Below are 27,009 nucleotides of genomic sequence, written 5' to 3'. Positions count from 1 at the left end.
CCCCCGATTACCCCCTCTCCCCAGATGGCAGCCTGTGGCAAGTGCAGCCGGGCTGATGGCTGAGTGGTGTGATGTGCCCAGTGTGGGTACTCCGGGCACTCCAAGCCAGGACTGGTTTTCAAGCGGGGCACCCCTTAGAACTGTCTGTCCGGGGTGGGGGTCGGGACCCTTTAAGCGCAGCCCTCGGCTAGCCTGAGACTGCATCTCCACGCTCTAAGTCCTCCTCTGATGCCCTGCTGGCACTGCTTCCGGCCATCCTTAAGCCCTGTTCAGAGTCCACTCAATGTGGACTTGCTAGTTCGAATTAGCAAAACTAGTTTTTAGTTCTAGACGCGTTAGTTCGAATTAGCTTAGTTCGAACTAGCGCTGTAGTGTAGACATACCCGAAGAGAGGAGCCAGCAGGGGTAGAATGAATTGTGTACCAGGTCCTGGAAACAAGAGCATCTCCTCCAGATCACCCATCCACACCTGAACTGTTTAAAAGCTTGGCTGCCAATAAAGACACCTTAGCTCAGCAAATGCCAAGCCAGGCACCTGTGTTTGGACACGAGGGGTGCACAGGGATGTGAGAACCAGGAAGGCTGATCTGTGAATTCACCCCCAACCGTCCCAGTACAAGACAGACGCTTGCGCCAACCAGCAGGGGTCACTGCTCCTCCGGTTTGGCTTGGACAAAGGTGCCCATCTGTTTGGTGTTCGCGTCTCGGAGCTGCGCCAGCTGCCTCTGGCCACGGCGGAGCAGATACTCGATGTGCATCACGTCGGCCCGGGGGATGCTGGCGTTCTTCCGGAACTCAGCCTGGATGCGAGGCAGGAATCCCGGCTTCTCCCGGCCGGCGCGTAGGAACTGCCTGTATAGGCTCAGGACGTGCTTCTGCAGCTTGCTATGCCGGGCCATGGTGCGCCTGGGGAGCCCTCCCAGGCCACGGGGGGGCCAGCGCCACGAGGCAGGGGCTGGAAGTGAACAGAGGCGGAGATGTTAGAGCAGCATCTCATTCCCAGACGCGCCTGTGCAGGCAGTTCTGTGCCCTTTTCACCCCCACCTGCTAGGGTTACCAGATGGTTTAAAAAAAATACCGAACAGCAGGGGCCGGGGGGGGGGGGGGGCGGGACTGGCTGGAAGAGAGGGGGTGGGGGGGAACCGGCCGCCGGGAAGCAGGGCTGGCTGGGAGGGGGCTGGAGGGAGCGGGGCTGGCCGGGGGGCAACCAGCCGTCGGGAAGCGGGTCTAGTTGGGTTGAGGACCAAGAGGTGGGGGAACCGGCCGGCAGCGCTGCAGAGATGTACCAGAGCCTGGGTCGGATTCATCTTTGGTGGGCCCTGGCTCCTAGACCATAGACACACTCCCCCCCCCACCCCCCCGGAGGCCCTAGGGAAAATGGCACCCCGGCCCTGTGGACATGGTGCCCTCTCTGTTTCCCTTGGCCCCGTAGGCACTAAGCTCCACTCCTGCCGCCCAACTCCTACAAGGCCCGACGGATTTCTCTGTGGCCCCCGACCCAAAAAAGGATCCCCCCAGCCCTGTGTTAGGGGATACGAGGGAGTCTGGCTGGGACGTAAGTGCAAATAACTCTGCTCTTAGCAGCTCTGAACCGATGGGCTCTGCCCTGTGCCCCAACCAAGAACCCTAACATAAGAACGGCAGTACTGGGTAGCCTGTCTGCTGACAGTGGCCAGCACCAGGTGCCCCAAAGAGGGTTGACCAAAGACAATGATCAAGCGATTTATCTCCTGCCATCCTTCTCCAGCCTTCCACAAACAGAGGCCAGGGACACTATTTCTATCTCCTGGCTAATGGCCTTTTATGGACCTAACCTCCGTGAAATTATCTAGCTTCTCTTTAAATCCTGTTATAGTTCTAGCCTTCACAGTCTCCTCTGGCAAGGAGATCCACAGGTTGACTACACCCTGTGTGAAGAAGAACTTTCTTTTATTAGTTTTAAACCTGCTACCCATTAACTTCATTTGGTGTCCTCTAGTTCTTCTATTATGGGAACTAATAAATCACTTTTCTTTATTCACCCCCTCCACACCACTCATGTTTTTATAGACCTCTATCATATCCCCCCTCAGTCTCCTCTTTTCTAAACTGAAAAGTCCCATCGCTTTAACCTCTCTTCATATGGGACCCGTTCCAAACCCCTAATCATGTTAGTTGCCCTTTTCTGAACCCTTTCCAAGGCCAAAATATCTGTTTTGAGGTGAGGAGACCACAGCTGTACACAGTATTCAAGATGTGGGCGTACCATAGTTTTATACAGGGGCACCCTGAGTTACCAAACCACATGACACTGCCCATTAAAAACCCACCAGGACTTACCCAGCGTTTATATGCAGAGGTCCCGCACCAGCAGCAATCTGCACTGGACAGGAAACCATCCGCCCAGCACGCGCGGGAAATCACAGGAACCCAGCCTGGACGGTCCGATGCCCCAGCCCTGACAGAAGAAAATCAAGGTGTGCTTGAAGTGCCACGCCCACCATCCCTTGGTCCGCTGGGGCATTCGGCACATCCTGCTGGGTGAAAGGGCCGGTCACAGCTCCAGGGTCTGTCACACTTCAGGGCCTTTGGCAGCTCCTATTCAGCGGGGTCAGGCAGATAATCGCCCCGAGCTTTCCCAGCACTTTTCAGCATCAGCTCTCAAAGGGGGGCAGCGTGACCCCCATGGGAGCAGGGGAATGTCAAAGAAGGAATGGGGCAGGGCGGGGCAGAGGAGGCAGCCAATGGCTTCTCCTAATGCAGTGGTCCCCAACCATTTGAGGTTGCCGGGCGCCAAGGGGTGTGGCTGTTTGCCCGCAGGGCGCCCTGGAGCGGAGCCCCCCATTGCGCACCCGGGGGCGGGGCCCCCCCATAGACACATTCCCAGGGCCGCCCCCCCCCCCCCCCCCACAAGTACCGCATGCCCAGGGCCGGGCCTCCCACCAAGCGCCGCGCGCCCGGGACCGGCGCTCTCCCCCCAAGCACCGCGTGCCCGGGGCCGGCGCACCCTGCAAGCGCCACGCGCCCGGGGCCGGCACTAGCGCTGGCACTCTCCCCCCACCAAGCACCGCGCGCCCGGGGCCGGCGCTGTCCAAGCGCTGTGCGCCCAGGGCTGGCGCACCCTGCAAGTGCCGCACGCCCGGAGCCTGCGCTCCCCCCATGCGCCACGTGGCCATAGCGCGGGCAGCCAATCTGCGGCGCCCCCGGGGCCGGCGCTCACCGTGCACCATGCGCCCGGGGCCAGCTCCGGCACCGCACATGCGCCACGTGCCCGGGGCCAGGCCAGCCCTGAGCACTTGGCGGGCGCATACAAATGCGGGCACCGTGTTGGGGACCACTGTCCTAATGTTAGCAGTGGGGACACCAAGTTCGGAAGTGAATGGTTAACCAGTAAGCCGGTTATGGTTAACCAGAGGGGGCTGGAGCAGCCCTCCACCAGCCATAGGCAGAGGGCACTCTGGCACGCCACGGGTAGGGTTGCTCAGCAGTCACAGCAGTGTGCCACGGGGGTAGGTGTGTGGGCTGCTCCAAGCCCATCTTTAACACGTCCTACGTGTCCCATTTAATCGGTTAACTGGTTCAACATATTGTTTAACTGGTTAGCTAATTAAATGAGATTTTACATCCCTGGCACCAAGGTGGCTAAAAGTAGGGTTGAATTGGGACTAGAAATTCCAGGATTTTGACTTTTTTTTCCTGATCACACACAGTTCTGCAAATAAATTCACGTTTTGTTTAGATTTTGACTTTTTTTAAATGTAGTACGGTGGATTACGGAAGATAAACTTTAAAGAGACCAAACAAAGAGTCATTTCAGGAATGGAAAACTACATTTTAATGTTCTGAAATGGTGGAGTTTTCCCCTTCCAAACAAAAGGTCACTAAAATCAGCATTTTCCAATGGAAAAACATCCCCTCAGAAAACGTCCTTCCAGCTCTAGTTAAAACGGACGTATTTTGAAGTGTATAATCAACCTCTGGAACTCACTGCAAAAGGATATTAATGATGGTGAAGGAAAGGGGAGGGAATCATAGAATCATAGAGCTGGAAGAGACCTCAGAAGGTCATCAAATCCAGCCCCCTGCTCTAGGCAGGACCAATCCCAAGTAAATCAACCCGGCCAGGGCTTTGTCAAGCCCCCCGCCCCTCACCTCCGCCTCCTGCCTGCTCGCAGCCCCCGGGGCCGCGGCAGCAGCTGTGCCAGCCGGCTCCGAATGTTGAAACACCAGCAACATTAGCCCTCGCTTCCCATTGGCTGGAGGGCCCCAGGACAGAGACAGCCTGGACAGAGACAGCCCAAAGCCTAACTTGCCAGCGCTGTGGGCAAAAAGGCCACAAGAGGGCTCAGTGCACCAGGTCCCAGGACCGGGGACTTTCCAGGGTTAACTGGCTGGGGCGGGAGGAAGGGCAGGCTGCCCCAGAGGCAGGGGCTGGCAAGCAAACCTCAGCTCAGAGAGAGGGGAAGGATGCTCAGTGCACCTCCCCTGGGAGGTCTGATTCTCAGGAGGCGGATTTCTCTGTCTACCGTGTGGGGGCAGGACGGCCCCTGCGGAGCGAGTGCCTCATACCCCTGGAGGTGGATGGTAGGAAGGTGACGGGCTTCTGGGACACGGGGGCGGAGGTGACTCTGGCCCGATCCGACATAGTGGCCCCAGAGCGGATACTACCCCACACCCAGCTGACCCTGAAGGGCATAGACGGGTCCCTGTTTAAGGTGCCTGTAGCCAGGGTGCATCTGAAATGGGGGGCCAAGGAGGGCCTCAAGGAAGTGGGGGTGCACCCGCACTTGCCCACCGAGGTGCTGATGGGGAATGACCTAGAGGAGTGGCCCCATGAATCCCAGCGGGCTCTAGTCACCACCCAGAGCCAGCGGGGGGCTGACAACGTGGGTCCAGGGAAGGACTCCTGGCAGCAGCCTCAGGGTCCCATTCCAGTGGACACGGGGTCCAGCCAGGCAGGAACTCCGGACCTAGGCAGAGGTGGGGGACAGGTCCCGATCCCTGCCTCAGCAGCTGAATTCCAGGCTGAGGTGCAGGCAGACCCCTCCTTGCAGAGGCTGAGGGACCAGGCTGGCCTCCGTGCAGCTCAGCCCCGGGGGAGAGGTGGCCAGGAGAGATTCCTGCGGGAGCGTGGGCTCCTGTTCCGTGAATGGCTTCCCCCCAGGAAGGTGAGGGCATGGAGGGTCCAGCGGCAGCTGGTCGTCCCCCGAAAGTATCGCCTTAAGCTGCTGTATTTGGCCCACAATGTCCCCGTTGGGGGCCACCGGGGGATCCGGAGCACCCAGCTGAGGCTGCTCCAGCACTTCTATTGGCCGGGAATCTTTACAGCCGTGCAGCGGTACTGCCGGTCCTGTGACTCCTGCCAGAGGGGCGGGAAGGCCCAAGACAGGAGGAAAGCGGCTTGGGGGTCTCTACCCCAGATAGAGGACCCTCTGGGCTTGCTGAGAGAGTTATGGGAGGGGAAGACCTCCCTGGATGGAGCATCGGGGATGGAAGCCGCCCTGGCGGTCCAGAGAAGGCTCACTGGGCTCATGGCCCCGGCCCGAGAGACCCCGGCCAGAGATCAAGGCCAGCGGAAGGGTGGGTGTGACCCCCGAGGACAGGCCCGTGCCAGTCGCCCTGGAGCGGGGCGGCAAGTGGACAGAGGGAAGCCAGCTCATGTGGGGCCTCATCAGGCCCAAGTCAAGGGGAGCACCCATGTCCCCAGGGCGGGTTCCCACGCAGAGGACCCGAACTTCCCTAGGTCACGAGCGGAGTGACCCTGCTCAGTTCGCTCTCGGAGGGGGGAGAACTGTGACGTAGTGGGGGTACCTGGCTGGTTTCTATGCTGCTGGCTCTGGGGTAACCCCCACTGGCTGTCGTGGGGGCCATGACCCAGCAAAAAAGGATGAGTCACTATGCAAACCAGTGACCAGACACCCCCCATAGAGAGGAACAAAGGAAGGTGGAATGCTGCCCTGGCTGGGGGGCAGGGCTGGAAGTCAGAGAGTTGGTGGCTGGCTGTCTGTGAGGATGGAGGAGACAGCCTAGGGAGAGGAGCTGGAGTTTAGGGGCCCAGTCTCCCCCCTCTCAAGGGGGCCTGAGGCATCCTAGCCTAGCTCTGTGATCAGATTACATCTGTGCTGTGCTGTATCCTGGAGAGGCAATAAACTTCCTCTATTCCACCGGCTGGTGCGGTCTGTTTGTGCCATTTCGGGGTGCAGGAGACAGGGGACCCCCAACGCGCCGTCACACATCCCAACCAGGTCTGTGTCAAATCAGGACTTAAAAACCTCTAGGGATGGAGATTCCACCATCTCCCTAGTTAGCCCATTCCAGTGCTTCCCCATTCTCTTAGGGAAAGAGTTTTTCCTAATATCCAACCTACACCTCCCCCACTGCACCTTGAGACCATCACTCCTCGTTCTGCCATCGTCACCACTGTGAACAGCCTCTCTCCATCCTCTTTGGAACCTCCCTTCAGATAGTTAAAGGCTGCTATCAAATCCCCCGTCATTCTTCTGCAGACTAAACAAGCCCAACTCCCTCAGCCTCTCCTAAGTCATGTGCTCCAGCCTCCTAATAATTTTTGTTGCCCTCCACTGGACCCTCTCCAATGCGTCCACATCCTTCCTGTAGTGGGGGGCCCAGAACTGGACACAATACTCCAGACGTGGCCTCACCACATCCCAATAAAGGGGAATAATCACTTCCCTAGATCTGCTGGCAATGTTCCTCCTAATGCACCCTAATATGCCATTAGCCTTCTTGGCTACAAGGGCACACTGTTGACTCATATCCAGCTTCTCATCCACTGTAACCCCCAGGTCCTTTTCTGCAGAACTGCTACTTAGCCAGTCGGTCCCAGCCTATAACAATTCTTGGGATTCTTCCATTCAAGTGCAGGACTCTGCACTTGTCCTTGTTGAACCTCATCAGATTTCTTTTGGCCCAATCCTCCAATATGTCTTGGACACTCTGCACCATATACCCTACCGTCCAATGTATCTACCTTTCCCCCTAGCTTAGTGACATAGGCAAACTTGCTGAGGGTGCAATCCATCCCCTCATCCAGTCATTAATAAAGATGTTGAACAAAACCGACCGTAGAACCGGTCTTTGAGGTACTCTGCTTGAAACTGACCGCCAGTCCGACATCGAGCTGTTGATCACTACCCATTGAGCCCAACAGTCTAGCCCGATTTCTATCCATCTTACAGTCCATTAATCCAATCCATACTTCCTTAACTTGCTGGCAAGAATAAGTCCAGGTATATCACATCCACTGAATTCCCCATGTCCACAGAGCCAGTTACCTCGTCATAGAAAGCAATCAGGTTCGTCAAGCATGACTTGCCCTTGGTGAATCCATGCTGACTGCTCCTGATCCCTTTCCTTATTCTAAGTGCTTCAAAATGGATTCCTTGAGGATCCCCTCCCTGATTTTTCCGGGGAGTGAGGTGAGGCTGACCGGTCTGTAGTTCTGTGGATTGTCCTAAGGAACATCTTGGTACCATTTACCTCCCACAAATAAAGTACATACCGACCTATGTTCAGGACCAGGTCAAAGTTGACAGCATAACAGATAGTAAGTTGACAGTATGAAGACTAGGAAGTAAGCCCCCTTCTGCAAGGTAAGGGACGGTAACCAGGTAACAGGGGGTAGCAACCTGATACGTCAGGAATGTATAAAAGTTCACCTCAAATGGTGTTCACCAGCTGACTGTGTGGGGGCACTGGATGGTGCTCAGTGGGTGTTAGGACATTGCCACGGCTTCCATAAAGTGTAGCGGCGCAGCGCTGAGTCTGTTCGCTGGCAACTATTATTGCATGTTGTTACGCAAAAAATCTGCTTGGGCGATTTCGAATCTTATCTGGTTTGTGGTCTCTGGGGACTCTGGGCACGGAGACCACATCCAGCGATAGTGACTCGGCTCTGCAACTTTAGCGAAGAGCCAGGTGGCTTGTACCTCATGCAGTAGAGAAGGCTCCAGACTTACAAACCAGGTAACAGAACTTTTGCGTTCTCCTCCAGCAGCAGGCGCTCCGACACAGCTGGACTGAGTACAACACCTGCAAATAACCCAGTTAGTTAATGCAAGCATAAAGAGAGGCAGCCTGGCCAGATGTAACCATTCATTAACTTCCAGGCCAGAGAGGGCCATTGTGATCTTCAGTCTAGCCTGGCATCCTATGAGGTGCACACAGGCCCTTCTCTTCCACTTGTTTAAACAGAGGCACCCTGGGGCACCTTAAAGACTAACACGTGTATTTGGGCATCCGCTTCCAGGGGTAAAAAACACTTGGACCTGCTTTTCCTCCGCAACAGCTGATGCCCAAATAAATCTTCAAGGTGCCACAGGACTCCTTGTTAGTAATGACTGTTGGGGTTGCCCCTCTAAGGCTATGTCTACACTGCAGGCTTTTTGCACAAGAACAGCATTTGTATGCGCCCGCCAAGTGCTCAGGGCTGGCCTGGCCCCGGGCACGTGGCGCATGTGCGGTGCCGGAGCTGGCCCCGGGCGCATGGTGCACGGTGAGCGCCAGCCCCGGGGGCGCCGCAGATTGGCTGCCCGCGCTATGGCCACGTGGTGCATGGGGGGAGCGCAGGCCCCGGGCGCGCGGCACTTGCAGGGTGCGCCAGCCCTCGGTGCGCAGCACTTGGAGAGCACCGGCCCCGGGCGCGCGGTGCTTGGGGGGGGAGAGTGTCAGTGCCAGCGCAGGCCCCGGGCGCGTGGTGCTTTGGGGGAGAGCGCCGGTCCTGGGCGCGCTGCGCTTGGCGGGCCCGGCCTTGGGCGTGCAGTGCTTGTGGGGGGGGGCGGCCCTGGGAATGTGGCTATGGGGGGGTCCCCGCCCCCAGGTGCACAATGGGGGTCCCCGCGCCAGGGCGCCCTGCGGGCAAACGGCCACGCCCCTTGGCGCCGGGAAACCTCAAATGGTTGGGGACCACTGAATTAGGAGAAGCCATTGGCTGCCTGCCCCGCCCTGCCCCATTCCTTCTTTTACATTCCCCTGCTCCCATGGGGGTCACGCTGCCCCCCTTTGAGAGCTGATGCTGAAAAGTGCTGGGAAAGCTCGGGGCGATTATCTGCCTGACCCCGGTGAATAGGAGCTGCCAAAGGCCCTGAAGTGTGACAGACCCTGGAGCTGTGACCGGCCCTTTCACCCAGCAGGATGTGCCGAATGCCCCAGAGGACCAAGGGATGGTGGGCGTGGCACTTCAAGCACACCTTGATTTTCTTCTGTCAGGGCTGGGGCATCGGACCGTCCAGGCTGGGTTCCTGTGATTTCCCGCGCGTGCTGGGCGGATGGTTTCCTGTCCAGTGCAGATTGCTGCTGGTGCGGGACCTCTGCATATAAACGCTGGGTAAGTCCTGGTGGGTTTTTAATGGGCAGTGTCATGTGGTTTGGTAACTCAGGGTGCCCCTGTATAAAACTATGGGACACCAACATCTTGAATACTGTGTACAGATGTGGTCTCCTCACCTCAAAACAGATATTTTGGCCTTGGAAAGGGTTCAGAAAAGGGCAACTAACATGATTAGGGGTTTGAAACGGGTCCCATATGAAGAGAGGTTAAAGCGATGGGACTTTTCAGTTTAGAAAAGAGGAGACTGAGGGGGGATATGATAGAGGTCTATAAAAACATGAGTGGTGTGGAGAGGGTGAATCAAGAAAAGTGATTTATTAGTTCCCATAATAGAAGAACTAGAGGACACCAAATGAAGTTAATGGGTAGCAGGTTTAAAACTAATAAAAGAAAGTTCTTCTTCACACAGGGTGTAGTCAACCTGCGGAACTCCTTGCCAGAGGAGACTGTGAAGGCTAGAACTATAACAGGATTTAAAGAGAAGCTAGATAATTTCACGGAGGTTAGGTCCATAAAAGGCCATTAGCCAAGAGATAGAAATAGTGTCCCTGGCCTCTGTTTGTGGAAGGCTGGAGAAGGATGGCAGGAGACAAATCGCTTGATCATTGTCTTTGGTCAACCCTCTTTGGGGCACCTGGTGCTGGCCACTGTCAGCAGACAGGCTACCCAGTACTGCCGTTCTTATGTTAGGGTTCTTGGTTGGGGCACAGGGCAGAGCCCATCGGTTCAGAGCTGCTAAGAGCAGAGTTATTTGCACTTACGTCCCAGCCAGACTCCCTCGTATCCCCTAACACAGGGCTGGGGGGATCCTTTTTTAGGTCGGGGGCCACAGAGAAATCCGTCGGGCCTTGTAGGAGTTGGGTGGCAGGAGTGGAGCTTAGTGCCTACGGGGCCAAGGGAAACAGAGAGGGCACCATGTCCACAGGGCCGGGGTGCCATTTTCCCTAGGGCCTCCGGGAGGGCGGGGGGAACGAGTGTGTCTATGGTCTAGGAGCCAGGGCCCACCAAAGATGAATCCGACCCAGGCTCTGGTACATCTCTGCAGCGCTGCCGGCCGGTTCCCCCACCTCTTGGTCCTCAACCCAACTAGACCCGCTTCCCGACGGCTGGTTGCCCCCCGGCCAGCCCCGCTCCCTCCAGCCCCCTCCCAGCCAGCCCTGCTTCCCGGCGGCCGGTTCCCCCCCACCCCCTCTCTTCCAGCCAGTCCCGCCCCCCGCCCCCCCCAGCCCCTGCTGTTCGGTATTTTTTTTAAACCATCTGGTAACCCTAGCAGGTGGGGGTGAAAAGGGCACAGAACTGCCCGCACAGGCGCGTCTGGGAATGAGATGCTGCTCTAACATCTCCGCCTCTGTTCACTTCCAGCCCCTGCCTCGTGGCGCTGGCCCCCCCGTGGCCTGGGAGGGCTCCCCAGGCGCACCATGGCCCGGCGTAGCAAGCTGCAGAAGCACGTCCTGAGCCTATACAGGCAGTTCCTGCGCACCGGCCGGGAGAAGCCGGGATTCCTGCCTCGCATCCAGGCTGAGTTCCGGAAGAACGCCAGCATCCCCCGGGCCGACGTGATGCACATCGAGTATCTGCTCCGCCGTGGCCAGAGGCAGCTGGCGCAGCTCTGAGACGCGAACACCAAACAGATGGGCACCTTTGTCCAAGCCAAACCGGAGGAGCAGTGACCCCTGCTGGTTGGCGCAAGCGTCTGTCTTGTACTGGGACGGTTGGGGGTGAATTCACAGATCAGCCTTCCTGGTTCTCACATCCCTGTGCACCCCTCGTGTCCAAACACAGGTGCCTGGCTTGGCATTTGCTGAGCTAAGGTGTCTTTATTGGCAGCCAAGCTTTTAAACAGTTCAGGTGTGGATGGGTGATCTGGAGGAGATGCTCTTGTTTCCAGGACCTGGTACACAATTCATTCTACCCCTGCTGGCTCCTCTCTTCGGGTATGTCTACACTACAGCGCTAGTTCGAACTAAGCTAATTCGAACTAACGCGTCTAGAACTAAAAACTAGTTTTGCTAATTCGAACTAGCAAGTCCACATTGAGTGGACTCTGAACAGGGCTTAAGGATGGCCGGAAGCAGTGCCAGCAGGGCATCAGAGGAGGACTTAGAGCGTGGAGATGCAGTCTCAGGCTAGCCGAGGGCTGCGCTTAAAGGGTCCCGACCCTCACCCCGGACAGACAGATCTAAGGGGTGCCCCGCTTGAAAACCAGTCCTGGCTTGGAGTGCCCGGAGTACCCACACTGGGCACATCACACCACTCAGCCATCAGCCCGGCTGCACTTGCCGCAGGCTGCCATCTGGGGAGAGGGGGTAATCGGGGGGCTGCAGGAGAGCTTCCACCCCCAGAAGCCTGCAGAGCCAGCCCAGTCCTCCCCATCGGGGGCTCGTACCCCATTCCTCCCTCACCTCCTTCCACTTACCCTTCCCTAGCCCCCCTTCTTATTGATGTACAAAATAAAGATAACGTTTCTTCCAACATTGACTCTGTCTTTATTGAACAAAACTGGGGGAGACTGGGAAAAGGAGGTGGGAGAGGGGAAGATTAAGGCTGGGAGAGGGGAGGGCAACTAACATGATAAGGGGTTGGGAACAGGTCCCAGATGAAGAGAGGCTACAGAGACTGGGACTGTTCAGCTTAGAAAAGAGGAGACGGAGGGGGGACAGGCTAGAGGTCTCTAAAAGCAGGGGTTGGGTGGAGAGGGTGCATTCAGAAAAGTTCTTCATGAGTTCCCATAAAGAAGGACTAGAGGACACCAAAGGAAAGGACTGGGTAGCAGGCTTGAAACTAGTAAGAGAAAGTTGTTGTTGTTGCCAAAGCAAATAGTTAATCGGTGGAACTCCTTGCTGCAGGAGGCTGTGAAGGCTACAACTAGAACAGAGTTTAAAGGGAAGTGAGATCAAGTCATGGAGGTTGGGTCCATGGAGTAGTCTTAGCCAGGGGGTAGGAGTGGTGTCCCTGCCCAAAGTTTGTGCAAGGCTGGAGAGGGATGGCACGAGACAAATGGCTTGGTCACTGTCTTTGGTCCATCCCCTCCACGGTCCCTAGGGTTGGCCGCTGTCGGCAGACAGGCTACTGGGCTAGATGGACCTTTGGTCTGACCCAGGACGGCCATTGTAAGCTCAGGGCTCAGGGTCGGGGGTCTCAGTGGACCCCCTTGATTTTCATGCACACCTGCTCCTGGGTGGCCAGGCTGGCAGCTCTCCTGCCCTAGATGGCCACTTTCCTGTGCCTAGTGCGGAGATCGTGGACGAGGTCCACGATGTCCGCACTAGCCCAGGAATGTACCCGCCTCTTGCGGTCCCGGGCAAGCTTCCGGGAGCCGCCAGCCTGGTCCCGGGAAGAGGGGGTGGGCTGGGGGACATCGGGTGGGTGGCTCTGTGCCGTGCCAGGTGCAGGGTCTGCTGGCTGGGTGCTAGCAGGCTTGCACCTGGCACGGGCACCGTAGCCAGCCCGTGCCCCTTTAAGGGGTCCGGGGCCGGGAGGGGGGCATAGAGTTTCCCTGGTGTTGGCCAGAGTGGCCACCAGGGAAACTTGGGGAGGGCTAGCCTCCCACTCGTTCGAATTAAGGGGCTACACAGCCCTTAATTCGAACTAGTAAGTTCGAACTAGGCTTAAGCCTCGTAAAATGAGGTTTTCCTAGTTCGAACTAAGCGCTCCGCTAGTTCGATTCAAATTCGAACTAGCGGAGCGCTAGTGTAGCGGCTATGAATGTTAGTTCCAACTAACGTCCGTTAGTTCGAACTAACATTGTAGTGTAGACATACCCTTCCATCCTTAGCCAAAGAGGAACAAGCCAGTTAGCCCAGGGAAATAAAAGAAAGGGAGAGCGGTGACGGAAAACCCTGTGTCTGTCATTTTTTCAAATGATCTATCTTGCCTAAAAGCCTGTCAGGGATTGGGCTCTGTTGCAGGAGGTGCTGGCGAAACACTCCGTGGATTTGGGTGCTACAATTCCTGAGTGTCGTCCGCCTTCCTGCCCCCTCCCCCCACCGAAGCGCTTTGGAAGGCTCACAAAGGACAGAGACCTGCCTTTTGAAAATCCGACTCCCCACCGGTGTCTCAAGACAGGCGGCTCTCTCTCGCCAAAAACGGAGGCAGCAGCGTGGGATGACAGGCAGCCAGGTCGCAAGGGGAGGTGCTTTTTAGACCAGTTCCCTCCTGGCACTCCGTACTGCTGCCTCTGTATCAGAGGCAGCAGCACAAGCTGGCAGCAGCCCTTGCCTGGGGGCTGGGTCTGAGCTTCTGGACCTGGTGCAAACTGGAACTGAGCGAGGCTGCCTGCCTGCCTGGCTCCTAACACACTGTAAATGCAGAGCCGCAGAGGGGGTAGGTCCCGGACCCAGCGCGAGCCAGGACTGAGACAGCTGGCCCCTGGGGACTATCGAAAAGTCAAGTAACCGATAAGAAATCATGAGGTTAATTGACTACTCAGTGAATATCTAACGTCCCTAATCCCTTTTCATAGTTCCCCTCTGGACTCTCTCTCCTAAAGCATGGCCCTGAGATCTGGACACAGTGCTCCAGCTGAGGCCTCCTCCGTGCCAAATAGCTAGGAGAGTGACCTCCCATGTCTGCCGTACGTCTCCTACCACGCCCCAGGGCTATGCCCTCTTACTGAAGGGCTTTGTGTCTGAGATCGCTTCTCTCCTAGGCTACGTCTACACAACGAGTTTTTTTGGCAACAAATATGCTAACGAGAGACTCTATGACACGCAATGTCATTTGCATATTTTCTGCCGATCCGTTTTTGTGCTCGGGGTTTGTGCGCAAAACCAAGCCGTGTGGATGTTTACTTTTTGTGCAAAAAAACCCCTTTTCCCACAAGATCCCTATGCCTGCAAAAAGGCCGACCGATCTTGTGCAAAAAGGGGCTTTTGCCTAAAAAGAAAACATCCACATGGCTTGTTTTTGCGTGTTCTTGCGAAAAAACTTGTGGCGCGTCTACACTCTACGTGTGTTCTTGCAGAAGTAAATTTGCAGTAAAGCATCAGAGAACAGGGCTCCTTGCACAGGAGTTATTCCTCTCCCGACGATGACTAAGCCCCCTTTGTGCAAGAGCTGTTGTGCAAGAAGGCAGCGTGGACGGGCACCAGGGGCTTCTTGAGCCAGACACTTTTATGGCTAAAATGACCATCAGAGCTTTCTTGCACAAGAGAGCGTTCACACTGCCATGGACGCTCTTGTGCAAAAGCCTATGGCAGGGTGGAGGCACTCTTGCACGAGACCTTTTGCGCAAGAACTCCGGCGTGAAACAGCTCTCGTGCAAGAAGCCTGCAGTGTCGGGCAGGGAGCAGCCTATGAGGGAGGTGGAGGGACCCCTAGTAATGGCTCAAACTTCCCAGGGGGGTGGCCAGAGGCAGGACATTTGCCTGGCAGGGTGAGGGGGGGGCGGTGACCTCACAGGGGCTTTGGGCAGCCCTCAGCATATAAGGCAAAGGGCAGGTGGGGAGGTGATGACCTCACAGAGGGACCCACATCTCAGGCTGATAAAAGCGGGGGGCGGGCCCAGGGGACTTTGGAGACCCCCGGTTGCTTTAGCTCTGGTGCGTCTCCTCCTCACGGTTCGTTCGCGTTCTGTGAGTTCCACATCCCGACACCTTTGTGACGAAGGTAAGAGCCCCCAGGGGTTGGATCCCGCCCGGGGCCGGCTGGGTTCCAGGCAGGCCCAGCCCTCGGTCAAGGGCCAGAAGGTGATTCCTCACCTGGGCTGCGTCCTTAGCGCCACTGGGGCTTTCTCCTGGTTGGTTTCCCTTTTCCTCCATCCCCCCACATTTCTGCTCTGTTCTTGCCTCCTCTGTGACCTTCCCTTGCTGCCTCCCCCAGCTTGGGACCCAACAGACTAGCTGAAGGACGGGGGGTGGTTTGCAGGAGCCGTGGGGTGGGGGATGCAGCCCCCATTGTGGGGACTGGGGAGGTGGGGCTGGAACAAGTCTATGCCGGTGTCTTTGGGGAGAACGCTCCACCCCCCACACCTTAGATTCTCCCCTGATTGGCCAAGAAGGGGCTGTTGATGGGCAGGAGACTCGTGGAATGAGGAGTAACGGTAGTTTGAACTAGGAAGCCTAGTTCGAACTACCTAGTTCGTGCCCCGTGTAGCCGCGCTGCACGGGGTTCGAACGAGTGGGGTTTTAAAAATGGCAGCTCCCCGCTTATGCAAATGAAGCCCGGGAAATTCAAATCCCGGGCTTCATTTGCAAGTGTGGAATGCCTACATTACCCTCCTAGTTCGAACTAGCGGGGTAGTGTAGACATACCCTCAGGTCCTTGCAGTGCCTGTGCAAGACCGAACCGATAAGCAAGGGGCCATTTGGGGGCTGGGGGCAGTCGCTCTGGGGAGCTGGAACCCCTGGATTTAGCTCTGCAGGCTGCGCCCCAAGCTCCCCTTTGCTCCCCTCATTTGCAGCATGGCCAAACGTTTTCGGCTGTGGTTCAAGAAAGCCCTGAAGATGGCCCCAGGGCCGGTGGGGAGCAGCTTCTCCGTCCCCGCGGGCAGGGAAGCTGGATCCCACCAGCTCGGGGCGACTCGCCCACCGGCCAGGCCCCCCTGGACCTGGCTCCAGAGGCGGCTGGGCAGGCGGGACCCAGCCCAGCGGGGGAGCCGGGTAGGGTGGCTCCGGGGCCTCCTCTGTGGAGAGAAACACCTGCCCCGGGAGCCCAGCCCCCATTACCACCAGGGGGCATCGCCCTGCCCGGCCCCCGGGGACCTGCCAGTCTCCGGGAGCCCCCAGCCCGTCGCTCCCCGCACCAGCCCCTGCAGCTGTGGGTCCAGGTCCGTCAGCAGCAGCGCCTGGGCCTCCAGCTGCAGCCGGGCCACCTCCTGCAGCCGCTCAGTCCCAGGTGAGGGGCCGTGAACACGCTGGGCCCAGGGGCTCACCCAGTACCCGGGGGGGGGGGGCGGGGAGGGGCAGCCCCAGTGTCTGCCCCGCAGCCAGGGCAATGGATGGGGGCGGGGGCTGCTTGGCTCTCTTCTTCCTGGTGGGGGCTCTGCTGAGGGCGTTGGCAGATGTGAGGGTGGAAGGGGGATGGGTCCCTGCGAGGGGCATGTGGGGCCCAACCTGCCCTGGGTCCCTGACATGGGGGCGCGTGACCCCTGCTGGCCGCTGGAGTCACCCTGGTCCCTTCCCTCCCGCACAGAGCCCCCCTGTGCCTCGGCGGAGCTCTGCCAGGAGCGGGTGGACTCCCGGGTGGAGGAAGGGGCCATCTACGACATCGAAGAGCAGCTCCACACCCGGGACACGGTAGGAACCTTCTCCACACGGGGGGGACCCGAGATTGTCCGGCCCCTTCCCAGCACGTCCCCCCCCCCTCCAAGAGGGGCTTGTCCCTGGGGATCCCTCTGGGGCCCCTTCTCCTGCATGACCTGGGCCCCCCAAGCTGGGGGCTCTTGTCATGCACCAGCTGGGCCCCCACAAGCCTGAGGCAGCAGTTGGGGGGGGAGTGTGGGTGCTTCGACAACCAGCAACTCCCACCTCCACTCCTGGGAGACCTGAGCCCTGCAGCTGTCCGTGGGGGGCAGGCAGGCCCCAGGCTCACAGACTCTCTCTGGGGTGCAGAGCCCAGCCGCCCTGCAGCGGTTCCTCTTGGCCATCCCCCTCGCCTGCCTCGCCGCCCTCCAAAGGGGCGAGGACACCCTGGCGCCGCGCTGCTGCAAGGACACCATGATGGCCAGGATCGTTGTAAGCGAGTCGCGGCAGCCGGGAGGAGGGAAGGGGATACGTGGGGTGGACAGGGGTCTGCCTGGGCCATGGCAGCGGGTGGGGGTGCTGGAAACGGGATGGGTGGAGCCAGGAGGGCTGGAGGTGGACATGGGGAGGGCGGGTGGGGATGCTGGAGGAGGGAGGGACACAGAAATGGGGCAGGTCTGGGGTGCCGGACAGGAAGGGGGATTCGGGACAGGGAGGGGTCTCCCCGGGCCATGGGGGGCTGGAAGGGAGCCGAGCGGGCTGCTGGGGATGCGCCTGGGGAGCAGGGATGAGGAGGTTCAGAGGCTGGTCACCAGGGCAGGGAGGGGCAGGAGACGGCCTGGGGACAAGGATTGAGCTGGTCCCGGTTTGGGAGGGGGGTGCTGGGAGGGGCCCTGTGTCGGGCAGGGGGGCTACAGGGCAGCGGGAGGCAGTGGGGTTGGATCCTGCTGTTTGGGGGCGCTGGCCGCGTGAGCGTCTCTTGGGGGCCCAGCCTCACACGCCCCTTTGTCTCCTTGGGTCTCACAGGAGATCATGGAGGACTCGCCCCCCCCGCTGGTCTTGGCCGACTGCCTCAACGCCGCCTGCAGCCTCAGGTACCGACCCCCCCCCCCCCGCCGACTCCCCCCAGAGCAGATCCCCTGGCCAGGGAGTGGGAAAGTCTCTGTCTCCTGCTGCTGAATTAACAGTCTCTGCCCCTCTCTCCTGCCAGCACCTTGCAGCCTCCCCTGCGGGCCCAGCTCCTGAGCCCCCTGCTGACGGCGGCCGTGGGACAGACAGTGTCTGGGGACTGGCAGCAGGAGCCCATCCACACGCAGGTACGTCCCTCCGGGCCCTGCTCCCGGGCTGGGCTGGAGCTCCAGAGAGGAGTGGGGGGGGGGTGGCAGAGGGAGGGAAGAAGCTGCAGGTTTGGATCCTTCCCTCCAGGGTTCCCGTTGCTCTCCCGGGGGGCCCGTCCCTTCCATGCCCAGCCTGGGCTCCTCCCTGCTCTGCGAGGCGGCTCAGACCCTGCTCAAGGCTGCACCCAGGAGCCAGCGGGTGGCCTGGATTCCCCAACCCCCCTCTGACCCAGGGCTCCCCCTTGTCTTGCAGCAGTTCATCCGGGCCCTTCCCTACGACCTCCAGGCCCTACTGGCGAGCCTCCTCGCCGAGTCCCCAGACACCGCCCGGCTGCAGCTCATAATGGAGGTGAGCCCCGTGGGGGGGACGGGGCCATTGTCCCTGCTTCCTCGGGGGGGGGCCGAGAGAGGAGCAGTGTCAGTGGCTGGGGGGGGGGCACAGTCCGAGAGGAGCCCCAGGCTCTGCCCAGAACCGGCACCTCCCTACGGGTCCTGACCTGCCTCTTTCCCCCCCAGCACCTGAGCCCGTGGCTGGAGTCCCGCCTGCCCCAGGAGCGAGCCAGGGCCCTTGGCAGCACCACGGCCCTGCTGGGAGTCGCCACCACACTCCCGGGGTTTGACGTAAGTGACCTCGGAGCCGGGGGGTCTGGGGCTGCAGGGCGCGGGGCTGGGAGCGTCCCCGGGAGGCAGAGGCAGGGCCGGGAATGGGCCGGGAATGGGCCGCGTTCTCCTTTCCCCGGGGAGGGGCGACCCTGGGCCCTTCAGGGGGGCTCTTGAGGGACTGGGCCTGGGGACTGGGGAGTGGCCGTCAGTGGATCCCCTTGTTCCACCCCCGGAGTGACCCTTCAGTCGGGGCCATTGCTCAGGGTTGTCTCCTCGCAAGGCCGGCCCCGCCCCGCCCCGGGAGGTGTCTCTGTCCGTCCCCCGAGCTCAGACCCGCCTCGGCGGCCGTTTGCATGGGACGTGCAGCCCCAGGATGCTGAGGGACCCCCCCTCTTCTCTCCCCTCAGAACTCCGCCGACTGGCCGAGGATGGGTCACCACGTGGCCCAGCTGGGCCTTTTTATTTCGGACCCATCCGAAGACGTCAGCCGGCTGGCCCGGGAGGGGGTGCACAGCCTGTATCAACTCCTCCTGCACCACAGGGGTAAGGAACCCAGCCGGGACCTGGGCCCCAGGGACACCCTGAGGGTGCCGGCGGCGGGGGGAGGGGACCCAGCCCTTTTCCCCCAGACTGGCCCAAGGGGGGATGCGTCCCTCTGTCTTCCCCTTCTGCCCCCTGTGCCCCTCCATTTGCCCAGGGATGCCTGCAGGGACCCGTGGGAGGGGAAGGGCTCAGACCTGCCAGCAGAATGACCCTGTTGTGTCTCTTGCAGGCCTCAACATCCACCAGGCAGAGGACCTGTGGTGCAGACACTACTACAAAGAAAGATGGGTCCTGGCTCACAGCAACAGCGTGAGGGTGGGAGAGGTAAGGACGCGCTGCCAGGGCAGGGCAGGGCTCGGGGGTGGGGCTGGCTGGGGCCCTCGTGGGGGTAGGAGGGTCTTGGGGGCAGGAGGAAGCTGTGACCTGGGGCAGGGGTTGGGGTGCCGGGTGAGGAGAGCGTCTGGGTGCAGGGTCTGGAAGGGAGTTTGGGGGAGGAGGAAGCTGTTTTAGCCCCAGGAGTTGGGGCCGGGCTCTGGGCCGTCAGCTGAAACCTCCTGTGCTCTTGATTTCAGGTCTTTGGGCAGCTCTTTACACCAGAGCAGGAGAATTGCTTTTTGGACAAGGCTCTGCTCGCTGCCCGCTCCCCCCTGCGGCGCCCCAGCCAGGCCGGGCTGGTCCTGGCCCACGCCCTGCATGGGCAGGCCCATCAGCTCCTGGAATACATGGTGAGCAGCCGGAGCAGATCAGGAGAGTGGGGCAGGGCCAGGGTCTCCTTCCCATCCCCTCAGGGAGTCCCCCGCCCCTTTCCTCAGGCTGCCCCCACCCCACGTCCCTGCTGGCAGAATCCCTCCTGCCCCTGCGAGCGTCCCTGGGGGTGGGGGAGGCTCTGAACACAGAAACTGTCCTAGGAGGCGGGAGGGGGCCGAGGTGTCAGGAGCTCTGGGGGGGGGGGGGTCAGGAGCTCACCCTGCGGGCCTGACGGGGGGTGACCAGAGAGCAGGGGGGAGGAGGGTGGAAATGCTGGGGGGCCAGTTCCCCTGAGTCCCCAGGGATGAATGTGACGGATTCTGCTTCCCTTGCAGCAGGAAGACACCCAGTGAGAGCAGCAAGAGCTGAGGAGCCAGCAGCTGCGTCCCCCTCCCCCCAACCCTCCCAATTGTATTGAATTGTATTTACATTCTCATTAAACAATGTTTCAAAAAACATTTGGATCAGGCTTGGTCAATAATTTGTAATGGGGGGGCCATTTTGGCAACTGATCAAGGGCCACATTTCTACCGAGGGGTTTGGGGTCTGGGACGGGGCGGTTGGGTGCAGAAGGGAGCTTAGGGGTGGAGCCTGGGTGCAGGGGGGGGGGTATGATCTGGGGCGGTGGATAGGGGTGCAGGGTCCAGGAGGGGGTATGGGCGCAGGAGAGGAGTCTGGCCTGGGGGAGGGGTGTCGGGGGGGTGCAGGGTCAGGGAGGGAGCTGTGACCTGGGTGAAGGGGGAGCAGAGGGTTTGGGGGAGGGGGTGCGGGTGCCAGAGAGGAGTCTGGCCTGGGGGAGGGGTGTCGGGGGGTGCAGGGTCAGGGAGGGAGCTGTGATCTGAGGGAATGGGGGACGCAGGTTCAGGTGGTCGCCTGGGACAGGCAGTCGGGGAGGGGACGTGGGCGCCAGGGGCAGGCTCTGGCTGCGGAGGTGCCTACCTAGGCAGCTGCGTATGGGGGAGCCCGACTGTCACCTGAGGGGATGGGGGAGCTCAATTTTCAACTGTGGGGAATGGAGGAAATACTGTGAAGTGGAGGGAGCGAGATGGGGGGGGCTGAATTGTTCCCGGAGGGGAGATCTCCCTGGCTTGGGGGGGGGGGGCGTTTCCAGCAAAGCCCTCACATAAGAGGGGGACAGACGGGGGGAGGGAGAGGACGGGGATGGGCAGGGCAGGTGGAAATGGGGAGGGGCAGGAGAAGGGAAGGGGGAGGAGATGGAGGAGAGCAGGGGATAGGAGTGGGGGCGGGGATGAGGAGCAGGACAGAGGCAGGGCAGTGGTGGTGATGGCTGAGCGATGAGAACAGCTCGCAGGGAGCTTAAAGCCAGCAGATGCTTTTCGGCAGAGTTGCCATTTGCCCTGGCGGCTTTGCCAGAATAGCTGTGCCAGCGGGGGGGGGGGGGGCGGGGGGGGGGGGGCTTTTGCCACACACCCAAGCCAAGCCAGCTGTGGCGGCAAAGCCTTGTGATGTAACCTAAGCCCTTGGCAAGGTCGGGATCAACCTGCTCTGACAATTTCTCGGACCGGCGGGATGAGAAACAAGGATCGTGCAGGGAGATGGGGATGACTAGGAAGCGAATCCAGGTGTGGGGGGAATATCCTGGGTTGGAGGGTCAGTCGATACCCCCGCCTGCCACTGTCTGCCGGGGCTCTGCCCGCAAGATGGAACCAACAGCTGAGTTTGCTTTTATGCCCCGTCGTGGGCACAAAAGGCCCAGAGCAGCCTTCTGCTATCTTGGAGGAAAGGGGCCAAAGTTCAGGAAGCAGGTGCCAGGCTGGGCTGGAATCCGCGAGCTCCGCTTTTGCTTTGCCCTTCCTGGAAGCTGGGCTGCAGGTGAGTGGTGGTTTCATCTCTGCTCTTCGGGTGTTTCTTGTGGGTTCCGAGTGTGGATCTGAGAGGGGCTGCGCAGGGGCAGTGTCATGAACGAGCTGTAAGCGTTACAGCCCCTTCTGCGCAGGCTGGCTCCAGCCTCCCGTCTGTCTCCAAGCCCTGGGGGAGAGGCGGGAGGCCAGCAGCATGGCCTAGTGGAGGGGGCAGGGGGTTGGGCGTAAGGACTCCCGGGTTCTAATCTAATGCCACCTAGTGACTAAGGCACAGAGTTGTGTGTTAGACCCTTGCTCCTCAATTCTGCGCTCACTCTCGCGCTGGTGACCTTGGAGAGGCCTTTCAGGTCTCCCTTTTTCCTGTCCATCAAAGGCAGGCAAGTGCGATGTAATGCCCTGGAGCAAGTGCTTTGGGACGTGTCGCACAAGTGTGCCTGGCTCACAAGCGTGTCAGCACAGGTGTGCAAAAGCGTGACGAAGGCTTTGAGATCGATGCCGAAGGCTTGTGAGGCTGTGGCTGGCCAAGTGACAGGGAAATGAAAGGTCAGAGTTTGGTCAGTTAGATTTTATGGTAATACACTGAGACGAAGCACTTTGGGCGTATATACGATAATGTCTTTCCAAGTGCGTTAGTTCAAGCCGTGTCCTAGGAGCCAAGAGGTGAGACAAACATGCTTGGTCCTGTCTCGGTGCAGGGGTGGACTAGATCAGTGCTTCTCGACCAGTGGTACGAGTCCCCTTAAAGGTACTCAAGAGATGTCTGGGGGACACGTCAACACAACTGAAATTTGGAGAAAACTGAATTTTAGTTTTCAGTTTGACAGCGCTTTATTCTTTTTGTACCTTTTACACCCAAAAATGCCATCGCCCGCCCGGCTACGATGCAGTTGTTTAAACAAATGTGTTGCAACGGTAGAAAAAAATTGTGTGTGTCTGAAAACTGTAGGTACTGGGGGTACTTACACATTTTTTTTTAAAGGGGGTACATTATAAAAAAAGTTTGCGAAACACTGGAGCTATCATGGTCCCTTCCACTCAGACTTTTCTATGATTCTGTGACAGGGCTGGGCGATAATTTTCAGAAGGGGGCCACTTAATTGATTTTGGTATGGGGTCATAGGCCGGCTCCACCCACAGAAGGGGCGGAGCCTGAGGCAGAAGGGGCGGTGTTGTGGACTAGCCCACCCTCAGAGTTCTCCGCGGCTGAGGCTTTCAATTAAAAGCACAGAAAAGAGCTCACAGATTTGCCACTACTGGCAGCTGTCCAGCGTTGCTACAGCTTTTTAAAGGGCTCGTGGCTCCTGCCCCTGCTGTAACCATGAGCCGTGAATCATTTAAAATCGGATCCTGCTGCCTGAGTCACCACTTAGAATTCGGCGGCATGGGCAGCAGGATCTAAACAGAAAGCGGCCAGATCACAGTGTTTGGTGGGTTGCATCTTACCCAGCCCTGTTCTCTGAGCTGGTTTCGAAACCTCCGTGTCCTCCTTATGGTCTGACAGCTGCAGATTTACTGCCTGTCTCTCCTCTCGTGGCCCAGCCTAGCCGCAGCTAATGGACTAACTCAGGTTAGCATCACCTGCCCTGTCTTGGTGACTCTTCACAGCTGAACGGCCTATAAGGCATCGTGCTGGTCTTCTGATCTCTTGGTGACTCCTCTGCCTTCTGTTTATTTCTTTCTCCCTAGCTGGCCGATCAAGTCAAGCCCTGTCAGTGCGTGAAGGCCCCAGGAATTACGAGTGCGATGGTCTCCCATGCCCAAGGTAATCGGCTGGCTAGTAATGGATGGGCTGCTTGGTTATCAGGTTAGGCTGCACAAGCCAGGTCTATGGGACCCTATGGCCAGCTGGCACCTGGTTCACAGGGAGGCAACTGTACTAATCTGAAAATGGCTGGAAGACACCACCATCATTAGGCTCCAGAGTCAACAGCACTTGCTCCTCTTGGAGCTACTTGTCCGTGGCAGGCAGCACAGCTTAGCAGCTCATTGGGACGTCTCCTTTCTGTTGTGAGATCTGGGCACTTTAGAATGGCTGTAGCTATTGAAAGCAAAGGTGCACAGCTATAGGCATGGGGGTTTCCAGCTTTATTCACCTAGGTGGCTGATTCCAGGAAGCAAGGGTGTGTGTGGGGGGGGGGGAGGGGGGAGTCCTGTACAGAGGGTTCCCTGGCCCCTCTGCTTCCATGGCTGTGCAACTGCCACCAGGTGGATTAGAACCTGGGACTGTTGGAGCTTAGGGCAGGAGCTGCTACAGCTTGAGTTATAAGTCAGTTGCCTCTCAGCATAGGCTGAAGAGCTCCCTTGTAATAATTGCTTGCTGGAAGTGGTCTCAGTGCCACTCCATAGGATAGTGACCCACATCAGGTGTGTGGGTTACAGCTGCAGGCCTGCTCCCAGCATGCGGATCTGCTCTCTGGGCGGCGTCTATAACTCTGTGGCTGCAGCCCTGCTCCCAGGACTGGATCTGCTCTCTGCCCATTGGCGTGCGCAGCACATTTCATTAGGGTGTGCACCCAAAGAATGTTTTTAAATGTACTCTTTGACCCCCATTAGCCACACCCCCTGACTCCCATTAGCCACGCCCCTGACCCCCATTAGCCACGCCCCCTGACCCACATTAGCCACGCCCCCTGACTCCCATTAGCCACGCCTCTGGAGGTAACACTTTCAGGGCAATATGGACACATGACCAGAAATAAAAGGTGTCATGTGACCTCCCCCCACCCCAAGGACTTTTCCCACCATCCACTTACCAATAGGGATTAGTTTGGCCCTCACCAAACCCCCCCCTCGTGCAACGATCCTGCAATTGCATTAACCCAACGTGTGAGACATTAACTCGGGGGGTGGGGAGGCTGGGGGAAGTGTTCCCTCTAAGAGTTTCCTCCCATGAGCACAATACATTTTGTGTTGTGCACCAGTACTGAGTTTGTGGCTTGTTTGGATGTGTCAGTGTGGCACCCAAGTTATTCATAAATATCTTATGAACCACTTACCTGTCCCCTCTGCTGCCCTGTCTCCTTCCCTTCCTCCATCAGCTCCCCTGGTGCCTGCTGCCCCCCAATCCCTCACCCACCTCTGCTGCCCTGACTCCTGCCCTTCTCACTGCCCTCGTCCTTCCCGAGACCTGCCCCCTCCAGCAGCCTTTCTCTCCCCCCCTGTGCCCACTCCTCCAGTAGCCCCACTCTGACCATGTGAGCTACCCCTCCTCATCCCCTCTTCTAACACCTCCCTCTACACACCTGTCCTGCCTCTCTCCTCTGGTGCTGGTCCCTCCCCTGCAGGTGTCTGCCCTTCTGCTTCACCCCCCGGACTCCCTGGCACCTGCACCTTCCCTTACCCTTGCACCCTCTTGGTGCCTCCCCCTTCCCTCACTGCCCCTACCCACTTTGCCCACTCCCTCACCACCCTCTGCCCCCGTTCCCCTCATGCCCCTGTGCCTTTACACGTGCCTTGCTCCATCTCCGCCTTCCTCATGCCCACCCCTTCTTTCAAGCCTTCTCCCAGCACCTCCCCTTCTCCCCTCTAGCCCCCAAAGCCCTTCCCCTCTCCTCTCCTAGCATCATCCTGTCCCCCCCCCCTCACTGACACCTCCCCTCCTGCCCTTTTCCTCATTGTCTCCACTTGGCCCCCTGGCATTTGTCTGTCTCCTACACCCTGTCCCTTAGTGCCTTCCCCTTTCATCTCCTGACCTGCCACAAACCCCCACCCCGCAGACTCAGGTTCCCAAAGTTCCGGCAGTCCCCATCACTTGGTGCCTGCGCTGGGTCTGACTCGTAGGGTTGCGAGGTAGACCCTCCCCCAAAAAACGGACACACTTGATCCTGGGCAGGGGGGAGGGAGGAAGAGGGACTGGCTGGGGGGGGGGGGGCAGGAACTGGCTGGAAGGAAGAGGGGATGGGAAGCAGCTCTGGGGGGGAAGGGCCAGATCCTGTCCCTGGCCCCCCCTTCTCCCTCCCCGAGGCTAGTCATGCTGCCCCTGACCCCCTTCCTCCCTGAGGCCAGTCGCACTGCCCCCGATCCTGACCCCGGCCTCCCCTTCTCCCTCCCCGAGGCCAGCCCTGCTCCCCAGCTCAGTGCGGGCCCCTGCTCTCTCCTTAGCTCAGTCCCACTCTGCCGACCCTGGCTCCCTCCTGGCTCCCTGCTCTGCCAGTCAGGCTGAACTGGGACTTTAGCCTCTCCCCGTTGTTCCTGGGGACTGTCAGTCTCAGGATCTTGATCTCTCATTTCCCCTGCCTTTCACTGAGTTTCAGTAAGGAGCTAGCGGCAATAATGCCTCTACTTTTTCCCCCACTCCTGTGCGGAATACATTTTGTTATGTGCACCAAGGCATGCACGGATGTGCACTGTTACGTCACGTGGAGTTTCACAGCATGGGAAGAAATCAGTGGAAATACAGAGAGCTTGAGTAGTTGCAAGTGTCCATTTTATTGCATAGCACGGAGCTAGCTAGAAAAACCCCAAACCAGCTGGGCTGACCCCCAGTGACCTAACGCAGTTACTATAACAACAAGATCTATGTCTACACCCAGTACACCACATGCACCACCACTAGAAACACATGCTACCGGCTAGCAAACTGGGCAGCATTTGAATGTCTCCTGGCTGGCCGCCCAAGAGCTCAGCTTGCAGGGAACACTGGCTAACCGTCCCCTTCCACCTGGAGAAGGGAGAGACAGGAAAGCAGCAACAGAGCATCTGCCTGGGGGAAGCCCGAATCCCATGCAGGAGTGGAGCCCTGTTCCTTGTTCCAGGCCCTTGCTAGAGTCCCCTCCCGTAGCTGCAGCTATGGCCGGCAGTTTTAAAAGCGGACTTACGCTGGCCCTGCAACCCGAGCGACTCTGTCAGTGGGTGCTTATCACTCCATCACCTCGAGCTGTTTAACCAGCTTGTTTAACCGAGGAGGGAGGGAAAGGGAAACCTTTGGCCATTTGAGGGTTGCGTGCCAATGGAGGGAAAGGGGATGGATAAAAAGGGGCTGAGCACACGGTACTGCCTCTTTTTAAACCCAGGCCCAAAGATGTCCTGGAATTCTGGGCCACTGGCCTGAAGGAGATGGTCAAACTGCCTGGCAGCTGGACTTTTGGAGTCTTGTTATTCCTGGGCTCCTGGTAGCGATGGCTCCCATTCCAGGGGATTCCTGCCAGGTAGTTTACCTCAGACAGCAGCTTTTATTCCCCCGTGTCACTTCTCCCAGTATCTGAGACTTTGGTCATGGGGATCAAGCATTTAACATGATTCCAAGAGGAACCGGATGGTTCATCTAGCGAGCCAGGCTCACTGATATTTGAGTAGTTAATAAAAATCCCTAGTTGCTGTGTGTAGGTCTAAAAAGTGAAGGTTAGTATCATTAGTCTTATTTTACAGACAGGGAATAACCTCTCCAACCTGTGGGAGAGGCAGGAATAGAACCCAGGTTTCCTGATACCACAGTCAGGGCTTTGTTA

At 58.7% G+C, this 27,009-nt stretch overlaps 1 long non-coding RNA gene across 1 annotated transcript in view; it reads left to right on the top strand.

Annotated features, from left to right (window-relative positions):
* Positions 1 to 20,146, top strand: part of LOC142825140 (uncharacterized) — a 238,094-nt gene extending 217,948 nt beyond the window's left edge. The window contains exons 2-3 of the long non-coding RNA XR_012899628.1: positions 19,565 to 19,717; positions 20,075 to 20,146. This is a non-coding gene — a long non-coding RNA (uncharacterized LOC142825140). The remainder of the gene's footprint in view (positions 1 to 19,564; positions 19,718 to 20,074) is intronic.
* The last annotated feature ends 6,863 nt before the right edge of the window (positions 20,147 to 27,009 follow it).

Source organism: Pelodiscus sinensis, unplaced genomic scaffold (genome assembly GCF_049634645.1).
Source record: "Pelodiscus sinensis isolate JC-2024 unplaced genomic scaffold, ASM4963464v1 ctg36, whole genome shotgun sequence".
NCBI classification, from domain to species: Eukaryota; Metazoa; Chordata; order Testudines; family Trionychidae; genus Pelodiscus; species Pelodiscus sinensis.
The sequence above is the reverse complement of the archived record's forward strand: the minus strand, read 5'-3'. Positions and strand labels throughout refer to the sequence as shown.